The sequence below is a fragment of the Podarcis melisellensis genome (assembly GCF_964234715.1).
Source record: "Podarcis melisellensis genome assembly, chromosome: 1".
Classification (NCBI taxonomy): domain Eukaryota; kingdom Metazoa; phylum Chordata; class Lepidosauria; order Squamata; family Lacertidae; genus Podarcis; species Podarcis melisellensis.
Window position 1 is genome coordinate 66,624,142 of NC_138528.1, and position 13,287 is coordinate 66,637,428.

Genomic DNA, 13,287 nt, shown 5'->3' on the forward strand with positions numbered 1-13,287 from the left:
CGCATGGATCATGTTCACAACCCGAGCGTCCCACTGTAGTGCGTCCCCACTTAACTTGTAAAAAAATTAACTCTTTGGCTTCTTGACAGATTTTTATAAGTTTAAGAATGGTATTTTATGAGCCGTCAAATATTTTGGAGTCCCTTCCCCCTCTCAGTCACAATAGGAATTGTCAACTCTAGATGCAAGAAAGCAGACAATGAGGGTGTGTATATTAAGATGTTCTCGAAGCTACAAACATGAGCCTGACCAAACTGCGGGAGGCAGTGGAAGACAGAAGTGCCTGGCGTGCTCTGATCCATGGGGTCACGAAGAGTCGGACACGACTAAACAACAAATATTAAGATTACTCTTGGGAGAGAGAGAGAGGAGGGGGGAGTCCTTCAGATAGTTGATGGTTGGGTTGAAGAGAGTTTTATATCTTAATGTTAAAAAGTCAACTTCAAGATGCCAGCAAATCTGTAGGTGGACTTGTTCCCTCCCTCCAATTTCAGCTTGGATGTTGTTTCCAAAGTTCAGTGGCAAACCTAGCTTAGAGACCTAATTATAATCATACCTGATATCAGCCACTGTACTGGCTTATGTGCTTGTTCCCCTGCATACAGCTCTTATTGGCCAGAAAAAACAAAGCAATGTTCCTTTTTAAAAAACTGGTCCCAGTCCTCACTGTACTTTGTCCCTAAATGACTCTCACAGACACACCTGTGGAGTCCAAGCCTTATTCCTCTGTACTTGCAAGTAGCAGTTGGGTTAACAAAACCATGGAAGAGTTGCTGATGGCCCACCACTGTGAGGAGGATATTGTAGGGTAAAGCTGAATGAGGGAGCTTCAGCAGCCAATCAAAACTATTTAATCAATAGGCACTGTTATATTTTATGCATATTCTGCAACTTTTTATCTCTATTCTTCCTAACACATCTGTTGTCCTATCCTCTTTGTGTGCAGACTGAGATCATGGCATTGGGAAGGGAGGGTATAACTCTCTTTAACAGATGGACTCACCCAGTCATTAATCAGGATTATCGAGATCTTCCTGATAGTTATATGTAAATGAAGATTTTTAACCACTCTACCTGGACATCTTCAAAGGCTTAAGAGAATGTTTTTCACTTCTTTGCTAGTAAGCACTAAACTACAATGATGGCAGAATACTGGATCTATGAATGATGCTGGTTTAACCCTTTACCTCCAGCTACATTTTCTGCAAGTTACTTTTGCCCCACAAAGAAAAGCTTTACACACCTACAATACTATTCCAAACTAACAATTACAAGGTCTTATTTCAAAAGGCTGTGTTAAATTCAATCTGCTTGCTAAAAGGATTTAGAGTGACACAAAACTGTATGTGTACAAGTTGTTAAGTTTTCAAAGCATACAATGCATGCAATAACCCACAAATGCCTTATTATATGCGTTAATCAGTTAATAAAATGAAGACTTAAATTATCAGTTGACAGTTATGTACCAACTTTAAATTTCAAAATGGGTTCATGATATTTCAATATGATCACATTGACAAACATACTGAAAGTGTGCTAGATGAATGCTGAAAGACAACTAGAAAAGCTCCTTTAAGTGTTATACCAGCACAGCCAAGCAATAATCTGCAGGTTTAAGAAGTCTGAGAAGGGTTTATCTTCAATTAACAAAACCAAAGAATTTGCTTGTTTCACACACACACACACACACACACACACACACTTATATCTCTACAGAATCAGGCTATTTCAACCTCTTGTTTCCAAGTTGACTTCAGTCCCATAATTCAGCTATTTCTCAGGCCAACTATAAAGTTTCCTTCATGTTCTTTAGTACTCTGTAACTTAGTCATATATGTTCCTGAAGCTGCACAAAATTAGGATTATTTGTGAAGAAAATCATTTAAGAGAAAGGAGCATATCCACAGGTATGTACAAAAACTAGCATCAGGGCTGGCCTGAGCTACTTCATTCAAGGCAGTTCCTACACAGATAAAACAACAACACAGAAGTGTTAAGTGAACCTATGTTCACCATTATTTGTGAAAAATATGACAAAACTGACATGATAAAGACTTTTTTTTGCATTTCCCCCTATACAGAGATTTATTATTCAAGACTGGATTGGTGCAATGCAGTCCCTTGAGCATGAACCAGAAACTGCTGTTAACAACCATGCTGATAAATATGGCATATTCTACTGCTAATCCTGTACACAACGGAAAGGAACAACATCAAGTGACCTTGTCTTGTCATTGATATTTGTATCAGCATTCTGCCTCAGTCGACAGAAGTAGGTTTTGTCTAGCCCTAACCGGTACATTTTAACAGTGCTCTTTGTGAACATACCATTATTGAAAGAATGCAGCATGATCAGAAAATAAGGTAAGGCAAGCCCTGCTGGTTCAGACCCAAAGGCCCGCCTAGTCCAAAATCTCGTTGTTACAGTGGTCAATCAAATGCCTATGGGAAGCCCACAAGCAGAACCCGAGTGCCATAGAGCTCTCACCACTTGAAATCCCAGCAGATGGTACTCAGAATCATATGGTTCTGGTTGGGGGGGGCTGGTTGTGGGAGGGAGGGCTATCACTTGAGCTCTGCTTGGTCATGTTGCTGCTACTTACTGGGTGGTAGAGGAAGAAGGGTGAGATGGCAGCATGACTGGTACAGCACACAAGTGCACCAGCAGAATAAATCCAGCACTCCAATGATCTCACTGCTGATTCCGCCCCATTTCCTGGCAGCCAGGGTGTCAGGTGAGCGCTGCTGCTGCTGCTACCTCCCCTAAAATTATCTGCTTCTGTATGAAGTAGTGCTTTATTTTGCCTGTTCTGAATCTTCCAACATTCAGCATCCAACAATCTATTCTCCCTATCCACTTTCTCCAAACATGAACAATCCTACACACACACACACCCTTACTTTACCCTAAAAAGCCCCGAATGTTGCCACCTTTCTTCAGGGTGGTGATGCGCCAATTTCACTTCTCACAAATAGAAAGGATGGATAAAAAGACTACCAAACCGAAGTCCTAATGTGCATCTGAAGGACACTATGGCAGTAAAACTTGTTATGTTATTCATGTCCCCATGCCTATAGCCAGAGTCAGGGATCCCATTCCAATGCAACACCATTCTCTCTGCTTAAGAATGGCAACACCGAAGTCTAGTGGGGAGATAAGGAACCAGGGGGCAGAAGATCAAGCAAACAGGCTGCTTAAATGAAGCTTTCAGCTTTACTCCATTAGATAAAGTGGTTGTAGATTAAGAGAACAATTTTATTATAAACAGATTTACTCCGAGAGTTGAAAAGGCCATGCCCCATGTACCTGGCTTTAACTCTCTCATTTGTTTCTTACAGGAAACTTCGCTTTGATAAGATTACACTAGAAATGGTGTGGGAGGGGTGAGAGGTGTAGTCCTATTTGCCAGAACACACAACTATCTGATTGTGGCCTGAATCAGTACTTGCAGCAGAACGTCCCACCTGCTTCCATTGCATTCCATGAAACTTAACTGGTTATATATAGGAAGCGGGGAACCTCAGGTGTGGGGCCAGAATGTGGTGGCAGATTGGTGGCTGCGGCAAGGGCTGCTGAGGATTGGCTGTGGCGGTGGCAATTGTGGTTGCTATGTACTTTCACTGTTGGCACTTGAGTAGACGCTTGTAGCAGACACGAGTGATCGTTAGCGAGCAGTGCAATTGATTGCAACTGTTGGGTTAGCGATTTACTGTATCCTCCCCTCCCCCCAAAAAAAGCTCAAAAACAACTTTGAGCCATTTTCTAAAATTGGAGTCCCCCAAAATAGGGGGCATCTTATACAAGGGGGCATGTTATACACAGAAAAGTATGGTATGTTCTCTAAATAGTAACTGAAACTATGTTGACATTTCAACACTAATCCCATCTGAGTCGACCCACTGAAATCGGTGCACTTCAATATGTTGATTTCAGCGGATCTGCGCAGTGGCGTAGCGTGGGTTGTCAGCACCCGGGGCAAGGCAAGAGATTTGCGCCCCCTAACCCTAACCCCCAGATGTTGTGCCCGGTGCGGCCGGCCCCCCCTGCACCCCCACGCTACGCCACTGGATCTGCGCAGAGTATGATTGAGTTGGATGCTACCCACTGTAGACCCTATGTTTCTTGTTATGATCCCAGCTGCATGCGCACAGAGAGACTGCAGTGGAGCCCCAAAGAGCCTTCTTTTTCCTCCTCAAACTCAAGTGCATTCCCAGTTGCAGGCCTGGATTGAAAAGGAAGTGCTGGACAGGGAGGCAGGAAGTGCATCCAGCATGCAAACTCCAGGCAAGGAGGAAGATAGGCCCCAATTTATTGATGCCTTCTCATGTACCTCCTTCATGGTGAGAGATATGCATCCTGCAATTGCATAAGTTAAAGATTTCTTAGAATTTTTAACTCAGTATTTGCCATGGATGGAACATTACTTCAGTAAAGTTACTATTCAAAAACAAATGCAAGAAAGAAGACCTGTACGTCTGGGCTTTGCAATGAATGCCTATAGCTATGCTTTTAGAAATTTGAATAAGTATTGTTTATAATTTGTTTCTTCATACAAGACACTTTTCCAGCGCAATTACCAAGTGACTCAGCCTTTAAGGGCAATAGGACACTTACATAGCCTCTCTCATCGAGAGAACAATACTTTGCATCCTTAATTAGGGTTTAGCATCCCAGGCAAGCAAGCCTTGCAAGTCTTATTTTCATATATAAAAAAACAGGAATCAGATCAAACAGGTTAAGAAGCTTGCCCCTAGTGAGCTGGTAGAAAACAAGGAGAGAGAAGAGAAAGACACCTTTTCCCTCCACTGTGTTATTTCTTACCACACCAATTCCTTAATATATAAAACCCTGGAATAAATAGCCAACAAGTACTCATAATTGGAACAAGACGTTTTCTGCTCCCATGACTCTCTCTTAACTCTGACCTGAAGTGGCCATCTCTAATGGTGAGAACGTCATTCAAATTCCACTCTCAAATTGCTTCTTGGCTGCGATTATTGGCCTGGATGCCAATTGTAAAGATAATTTACGTACTTTGCTGCACTAGCATGCAAGTATTCCGCATGTGGCTCTTGAGCACACCGACAGCTATGGCCCATGTCTTTCTGCTGGTACAAAGCACCTAAACAGGGTGAAAGTTAGAACTTAAAACCATTTTATCAGTCTCTCTCTCTCTCTCTCTCTCACACACACACACACAGTGAATCCTGGGAATTGTTGTCTTGTACAATTGTAACCTAAATTAACTGGGTGGTGGATCAGACTGTTAGTTGCCAATGGTAAATTTAAGTTGGAATCTAAAGATAAGATTCCAACCTACCTGTGTCACTCAGGAGAGATATCCAGGATCCTTTGTTTTGCATTTTTCAAAACAATCTCTGTTTAAATACACACAATACATATAACAACATAATAAAGAACACTTCAAACACTGGCACTCCAAAGCCAGGGTAGATAGCAATGGGGTAGCATATCTAATTAAGCCCAACATGAGAGAACAAATTGAAGAGCCAATGAATTCAGAGAGACCCATTCGCACTGAATTTCACAAGTCAGTGATAGCATCACATTCTTGCAAAATATTTACAAGCCTGATGTTGAGCAAGCATTGTGACAGATTAAGTACTGCTGCAGATTATTGAGCAAACCTTCCTGCCATCAGTGCCAAGAGGAAAGATTGGTACAAAATACCATCAAATGTCATCATCCATTCAAACAAACAAACAAAACAAAACAAAATAAAAAGGCCTCTCTTTAGAATTATCTCCACTTTACTATGAATCTTTCAAGGAGCCATGGAAGGAGGTGTGTTTGCCTATTTAAAAAGTCACCTACTCAAGCAGCTGTTGTTAACCTTATTCAGTAGGGAAAAAAGGCTGTCAGCAGATCTTATTTAAGTAACTGGCAGGCATAAAGGAAATACCACCTGCTGCAGATTTTGTTAAGGATCTTAATCTGTGCTTTTTTCACAGTATATGGAATGAATAATATTGGTAGGTATAGTCTGATAGTATTAACATGACACAAAATACTAACAATATTTTTTAAATGATGCAGCACTAGAACAATCAAGGGTTGCCATATTTCAAAAAGTAAAAAGTGATTTTTAACACGATTTCTGCTCAGCCTTCCACTATCCACCAAAAGACTCATTCAAAGGTATATTTGCAATGGAGATATCTACACAAACTCTGAAGTCAGGAGAACAGGAGTAGAGTCCAAAGTGCAAATTCTTAAGCAACTCAACCTGTGTGAGCTCCTGCAAGAAATTACCTGATCCACACTGCACAGATGAAGGTGCAGACCAGAACTTAACTATCCACCAACTTTTGTACTTACAGGAACATTGTGGTGGTTTATTGGCAACTTAACGATAAGGAAAATGCGAATTTAAATACACATTTTAAAATACGACTTTAAGAGGGGTTTTTTAAAGTACAGATTAATTGAGAAACAAACGAATTGTGGGTAAAATGTGAATACGACAGACCAGAAGATAGGTGAAAAAACAAAACACAAATCCCCACACTCGTAGTGCAGTGAAGACAAATCCAAGAGGAACTCAGATGGACTTGAAGAATCAATCTACACGCGCTCCCCGCCCCCAACTGCATGTGCACACACCTCCTTAAATAGACACACAATTTCACACTATGCAGGGCACACACATGGTCAAGTAGCATGCTGATAGGAAGACTAGCACACAAATGCATCAATAAGTGCCATCAGAAATGCTGTTCACATTCCTTTAAAGTTCAGTTTCTCGAAGCTTGCAAGCCACTATTCCATCTTCAATGTATTATTCATTGATGGTGATTATATGGACTTTGCAGCACCCACACAAGCCATTCTCCTTGGAGCAGCAGAAGAGTTACACTGCCCATTCTCCGTGCCATGTTTTGCTTACATTTTTATTATAGGGATGTCCCACTTCTGTGGCTTAGTATACTATTAAAGCTCTCCTTCTTCACCCATAACAGGGAACAGCATGCTTGCAACTGTCTGTAAACAATCTCCGACTTCCCGTCCACACCCAGCCGGCTTCTATCTACATTCCTCATCTACCGCACCTCATTTTTCCCTTTAGGTTCTAAAACCTCTCTTCGGATGACCTGTCACTTTTAGGACACTAAGAAATGTGCCACTAACACTTCAGGACGTCTTCGGTCACATAAGGATTTGGGACTTGCATAACACAACTTAATTGCCACATGACCCCCAAGTTTAGCATTTTCCCCTCCATGTATATGATTCACATAAACACACACACACCCTGCCAATCAAAAACACTTCCACCACCTGACACAGTGGCCTGCAGTCTTCCAAAACTTATGCCAAAACAGATCTGGTGGGTTGCAATGCTACACTACCTGGGAGTAAGTACTACTGAGCTCAATAGGGTTTACTTCTGAGAAAACAATGTACACAGGCTCTCCCAACCCACCCAAACCTCTAATACAAATATGAGGAACCATCCGTTTTGCGACACTGCCTGCTCTCTTTATACTCTAACCAGCCTCATCAGTAACTGAAAGGAAGAAAAACTCTACAATTAAATGCTCTGATCAACTTATAAAAACTTATCTTTTTAATATATATCGAAAAAGCTCGGGATCTCCCCCTAGTTTTAAAAGCAAGTCCAAGCAGCGCAGGCTATAGCAGAGCGTGTGTCTCGAAAGCCACCTGTTCTTAAGCCCCAAGAGCTGAATTGAAAGAGACCCTAAAAGGTGCCGGAGTGCAAAATAGTTCACATCTGAGTAACACAGCGAGAAAGAACGAACACCCACACAAGCAGGATTTTCGTTTATTTCCGCCTCTGCCAGGGATGTGGCTTTGGGGTTGCCTATTCCACGTCCTGTTTCTTCCTTTCTTTCAACGCGCCACATTTTTATCTGTTTGACGAGCGGTTCTGTGTTTCCCCCCTCGCCCGCCCTTTCTTTTTAAAGAAACAAGATCCCAGATCCCTTTCTCCCCAGCCGGAGGCTTCCCGGGGTTCCTCGAGGCAACGGCGTTGAGATCAGATCCGCACTCCGGGTGAATTATTTAGCGCTGCTCCCGGGCGCCTGAGTCCTGAACCAAACGCCACCTGCTCCGCCGCGACCGAGGGCAGGCGAGGTAGAATTGCCCAGGGAAGCCAGGGCTGAGCCGGCGGCTCCGGGCAGGGCGCAGCCGCGGGAACCGGGACGCCTCCGGTCGGGAAGCGCGCCCGGACCTCCTTACGCAAGAACCGAAGCGCCAAACGCGCGCGCGCCCTCGGGTGACTTACCGAGAGCCCCCGCTCAGCATGTTCCCTCAGAGGCAGGAGAAGCCGTCGGCGCTCCGGCTTCTTTCCCGGGGGGCTCCGCTGGGAGCCACGCACATGCCTTGCCCTCCTTGCGCGCGCGCGCGACTTTGCGCGAGGCGATACGCGCGGCACTGGCTGCCGGGACTGTCTCGCTCGCCAGAGCCCAGAGCGCTGGGGCTGGGCGTGGCTCCAGGCGAGCGAGAGAGCTCTCCCTCGGCCAATCCGAAGGCGGCCTGAGGGAGTCCTGTCAGCGCGAGCTCGCACGTGGGAGCAAAGCAGGGAGAGCTGAGGCGGCTTCCTTTTTTATTGCTCTCTCTCTCTCTCTCTCTCTCTCTCTCTCTCGAGGAGGGCTTCAGACTTCTCTCAGTGTTCGCCGGAAGGAGGGCTTGGACTGGTGGAAGAGCGCAACCCTAAGCCTGTGAAAGGCAGAAAATAGAAAAGGCTCCCTTACACCGAGTTCGGCCATTGGGCCGAATGTAATTTTTTCGGGCCAGCGCCGCCCTCTCGGTTCCATGAACTCATCCCCAGTGCCCCCCTTAACTCTGCTGCACTCGATCCAAAGCATTATTTAGAACAGCGGTTTGCACGACCCACTAAGTCTTCATTAATTGCGCACGTAGTCAAAATCCAACTGATGAACTTGGTCCAGCGATACCAGCTTTTCAAAGTCTGGTAGTATTCATTTACACCTACCCTGCTCCCTCCTTGCCTCTTACCGCCCTCCAGGGGGCGCTACTGCCCACGTTGGGAACCAGGGATCTAGCTGACTTGTCTTCCCGGTTCCAGGCAGGAATATTTCCCAGGAGAACCTGGAGAGGCCATGGATTGGACCTGAGTCGTTCTGCATGCAAGATACTGTATGTGCTGTGTCACTGAACCATGTGGTCCCTCTCTTAGGCATTGAGTGTATTGGGGCCACTTTATGCCATAGCTGTCAACGTTTCCCGTTTTTTAAGGGAAATTCCCTTATTCCGAATAGGATTCCTAGCAAGAAAAGGGAATAGTTGACAACTATGCTTTATGCATCCAGAAAATGTTTTCATGGATTGTAGCACTTCAGCCTACAGACCCGTGATTGAATTTTTCAGCTTCTCCATAAATCAACATATCAGGGGCCAAACCCCTGACAAGCTAGTTTTCTATACATACTCACCTCAAGGTTCAGACCAGGCATGCCATCTTGAATAAAATATTGTGGGGGGCCAGGTAAGCCCCACCCTGCATAATTGATCACATGACACAGTGTACACACACTATCTGAATGGGAATGCCTATCAACTTTGTGGAGGCCTGGCCCCTTCAAATATTTTATTGTGGGGGCCAAAACCCCCATGGTCCCTAGTAGTTTGCTCTTATGTTTTAGACATAATCTCCCACCTGTAGCCTGAAGTGGTACAGTCCTGGAAAAGCTTTGTTACTTGATTCTGCTAAATGTATAAACTGGCTCAGCTGCATCCACACCATGCATTTAAAAGCATATCGAAAGCATATGACTTTGTTAAGGATGCTGAGAATTGTAGTGTACCCTTTAGGCGGTAAACCACAGTGCCCAGGATTCTTGTGGGGAAGTGGTGTGCTTTAAATGTAGGGAGTGCATAGATCCCTGCTAACTAATAAATGTGGTTAGGAGCTGCAATTGTGCAGCCTAACTCGATGCATTTTTATTCTGGAGGAAACCTCACTGAATGCAGTGGGTTTGTTCCCAAGGAGGTGTGCATAAGACCATAGTCTTAAATGGGAATCATTTATCTGTAACCATATCTGGGCACTAGCACTTTAGGTTTGGATCAAAGATGATATACATGTCCCACTGTATGCCATTATTAAATAGACATTCTGGAAGATGGGCTTTTGCCGAAAGTAACTCAGAAAGTAAGCCCAAACAGGAACTCTTTGGGAATTCTAAGGAGGCATGTACACAATTATGGTGTAAGTCTAATTCCACAGATTTTCCATCAAAGTCTAAAAGGGTACTTAGGGAGTAGAAGGTCTATCAGCCATATATAAATTCATTTAAATATATGTGTATTTACAATTGCAGCTTGAAAAACATTAAGGCAAAGCTAGCTTGCTTACCACACAGCAAATAATCATAAGTGTAATCCATCATAATTAACTTCCATTAACATTCGCTTTGCTGGGACATGGATAGTAGAGTTGAAATGAAAGTGGGGTGGGGGGGAATCTATTCGAATTTGAAATAGCATTGCTTGAATGGCCCAAAAAACTTTGTGACAGAAATCAATCCAACTTATATAATCATACTGAGAAAACAAGGGTCACAACAAACCTTTGTTCAGCATTAGTGTTGTTCTCGTGTTGCAGTGAAATGTATTTATTAGGTGTACCCTGCACTAGTTACAATGACATCTCCAATCTCTATGTTCTTGATTTGGAGTTCTTGCTTTTTGTAAGTCACATGAAATTTAAGGACATTGTTTCCGCTTAGTAATGTTAACTAGTCTCTGAAACAAAGTTGTTTACTGTGATCATCCATATCTTGCTTTCATTGTGGACAGTGCTGAGAAACAGGTGATAAAATTATCCAGCTATTTGTGGAATGTTTCATATTATCTCTTCCTAGAAATAGATTAGAAGCATTCGTATTCAATATCACTTCCAGACAGAAATAACCAATTGTGTGCACAGGAATCAAGGTCACTTTTGCAAGATAAGCTGTATTTAACAAATCACCGTCTCTTATATTCATTTTATTCTGAAATATTACAAAGTTGAATCCAAAACAAGATAGTCACAGCCATAGAGGCACATAAGATCCCTGCAAACTAGAAAATCAAACCAAAGCCAGGACCACATAACACCGGTTCTGAGAGATCTGCATTGGCTCCCAGTACGTTTCCAAGCACAATTCAAAGTGTTGGTGCTGACCTTTAAAGCCCTAAACGGCCTCGGTCCTGTATACCTGAAGGAGCGTCTCCACTCCCATTGTTCAGCCCGGACACTGAGATCCAGCACCGAGGGCCATCTGGCGGTTCCCTCATTGCGAGAAGTAAGGTTACAGGGAACCAGACAGAGGGCCTTCTCGGTAGTGGCGCCCACCCTGTGGAACACCCTCCCTTCAGATGTGAAGGAAATAAGTAGCTATCCTATCTTTAAAAGACATCTGAAGGCAGCCCTGTTCAGGGAAGCTTTTAATATTTAACGCTGTATTGTTTTTAATACTTGATTGGGAGCCGCCCAGAGTGGCTGGGGAAACTCAGCCAGATGGGCGGGGTATAAATAAATTATTATTATTGTTGTTGTTGTTGTTATATAACTTTATTAGTTTGTATCACTCTTAGTGTGCTGTTGATTTTAAATGTTGCATTCTGAGGAAGGAGTGGAAAGAAGGAAGTTGTTTTTGGGATGGCAGCAAGGAAGAATGGTGAAGGGGGCAGGAGACTTAGGGATGGTTACAAGAAGGAGAGCTGGAGGCACAAAGGTCCAAGGTAGGAGCATGATGAGAAATAATAGCAGAGATATAAGGTGGGCCATTGAACCCTTCAAAGCTGGACAGGGCAAATAAGCTGGGCAGAAAAGAGGGATGTGGCCATTTGAGAAGTGGTATTGTGTCACCTGGTCCAATTGGCAATAGATGAATTATTATAACAGCAGAGTTTCAGACAGAGGTGAGAGGCTTGAGAGAAGGGGAGGCAGAAGAATGTTGCAGAAACCAAGGCATCCAGAACTGTACTGTTGCTTTAGCCAAGGAACTGGAGAGAAGGTGGCACAGTTTAGAAATCTTATACAGGGAAAAGTGAAATGAAAGTACCCATGACAGTATATACAGTGAGAATTGCACAGGGTCCAGAGAAGAACTTTGAACTGAACCAACTGGGAGGGAGAAGTCTGGGGAGGTTGGAGTGTGTGTTTTCCTGTATTTGAATGACTAAGCTGCTAAATAACAAGACAGTGCGTTGAGATAAGAGCCCTTGAAGCCTAAGGGATAGATGGGATCAAGGAGGAGAAGGTAACTGTAAGAAAGGTACCAGAAAGGTGGATGAGAATGAAGTAAGATCAATAAACAATTTAGTAAGGGCAGTTTCAGTGGAACATCAGATTGATGGCAGTCAAGACTCAGCAGAGGAGTTAGGAAAGAGTAAATCAAAGCAATGTAAGTAAACAGCACATTTCAGAAGCTTGTTGTCCCAGTTTACTGGTAGTATTTGAATCTATGTACAGTTCTCTACCCACCCAATCTTGCTATCGAGGCCTTCCAGTTGCTGTTACACTTTGGCTGATGGACATGGTCTTCCCAAGTTTGTGTGTGTCCCTATAGCTACGGATAGCCAATGTGCTGCTCTCCAGATGTTGGAGTGCAACTCCCACCATCCCTCCCATTGTCCACACTGGCCAGATTACCTGTGCTGGTTGCCTCTGCTGTAGCTTTTGGTTCTGATATGCTCTGTTATCCTACCTCCTGATTTGCTTTTGGGTTCTGACTTCAATTCTGTCCTTCAACTCTGACCCCCTTATGTTACAGTAGGCTCCTGTTATTAACTTGAGCTCAGCCCTGATAGACAACATGATGGGTATTTCTTCAAGAGATACAGAAAAGGAAATAAAGATTTAAACAAAAAATAATAAATTTCCTGAACAAGTCTGATTTATAAGGATTTGGGTCCATGGGAAGTTTCTGCAGACTTCTCTATAAACTTCTGTCCCAGCTCCAAAAGAACTCAGAGTTTGGACTGTGAAACTGTCACAGCTAGATAAGTAGCTGTCTAAAAACAATGACTTTCAATGAGACTCTTGAGGGCCTCCTGCAACACCTACCCACAAAGATTGTACTGCAAAATGGGGGAGGGAGCGGCAAGACAAGAAAGAGCTTACAGAGTCTGAAGTACTTCTTTAATAGCCTGGTTAAGCCTCTGTTAGAGAAGTGATAGCTAATAGTTTCCCACATCAACCAGGATATAGCTGGACATTCCTCTGGAAAGTGAGAACCATTTTGGCTAAAGTGTATGCCTCCTCCTGCCACCAGGGGTGCTGTTACCTAGGT

At 43.6% G+C, this 13,287-nt stretch overlaps 1 protein-coding gene across 14 annotated transcripts in view; it reads right to left on the reverse strand.

Moving 5' to 3' along the window:
• MICAL2 (microtubule associated monooxygenase, calponin and LIM domain containing 2) overlaps positions 1 to 8,454 on the reverse strand; it is a 140,633-nt gene extending 132,179 nt beyond the window's left edge. For 5 of the 14 annotated variants that reach the window (XM_081926794.1, XM_081926793.1, XM_081926792.1 and 2 more), the window contains exon 1: positions 8,268 to 8,454. The gene's annotated coding sequence lies outside the window, so the exon portion shown is untranslated. The remainder of the gene's footprint in view (positions 1 to 8,267) is intronic. The other 9 variants (XR_014172139.1, XR_014172140.1, XM_081926796.1 and 6 more) reach the window with 3 other exon arrangements.
• Between the last annotated feature and the right edge of the window lie 4,833 nt (positions 8,455 to 13,287).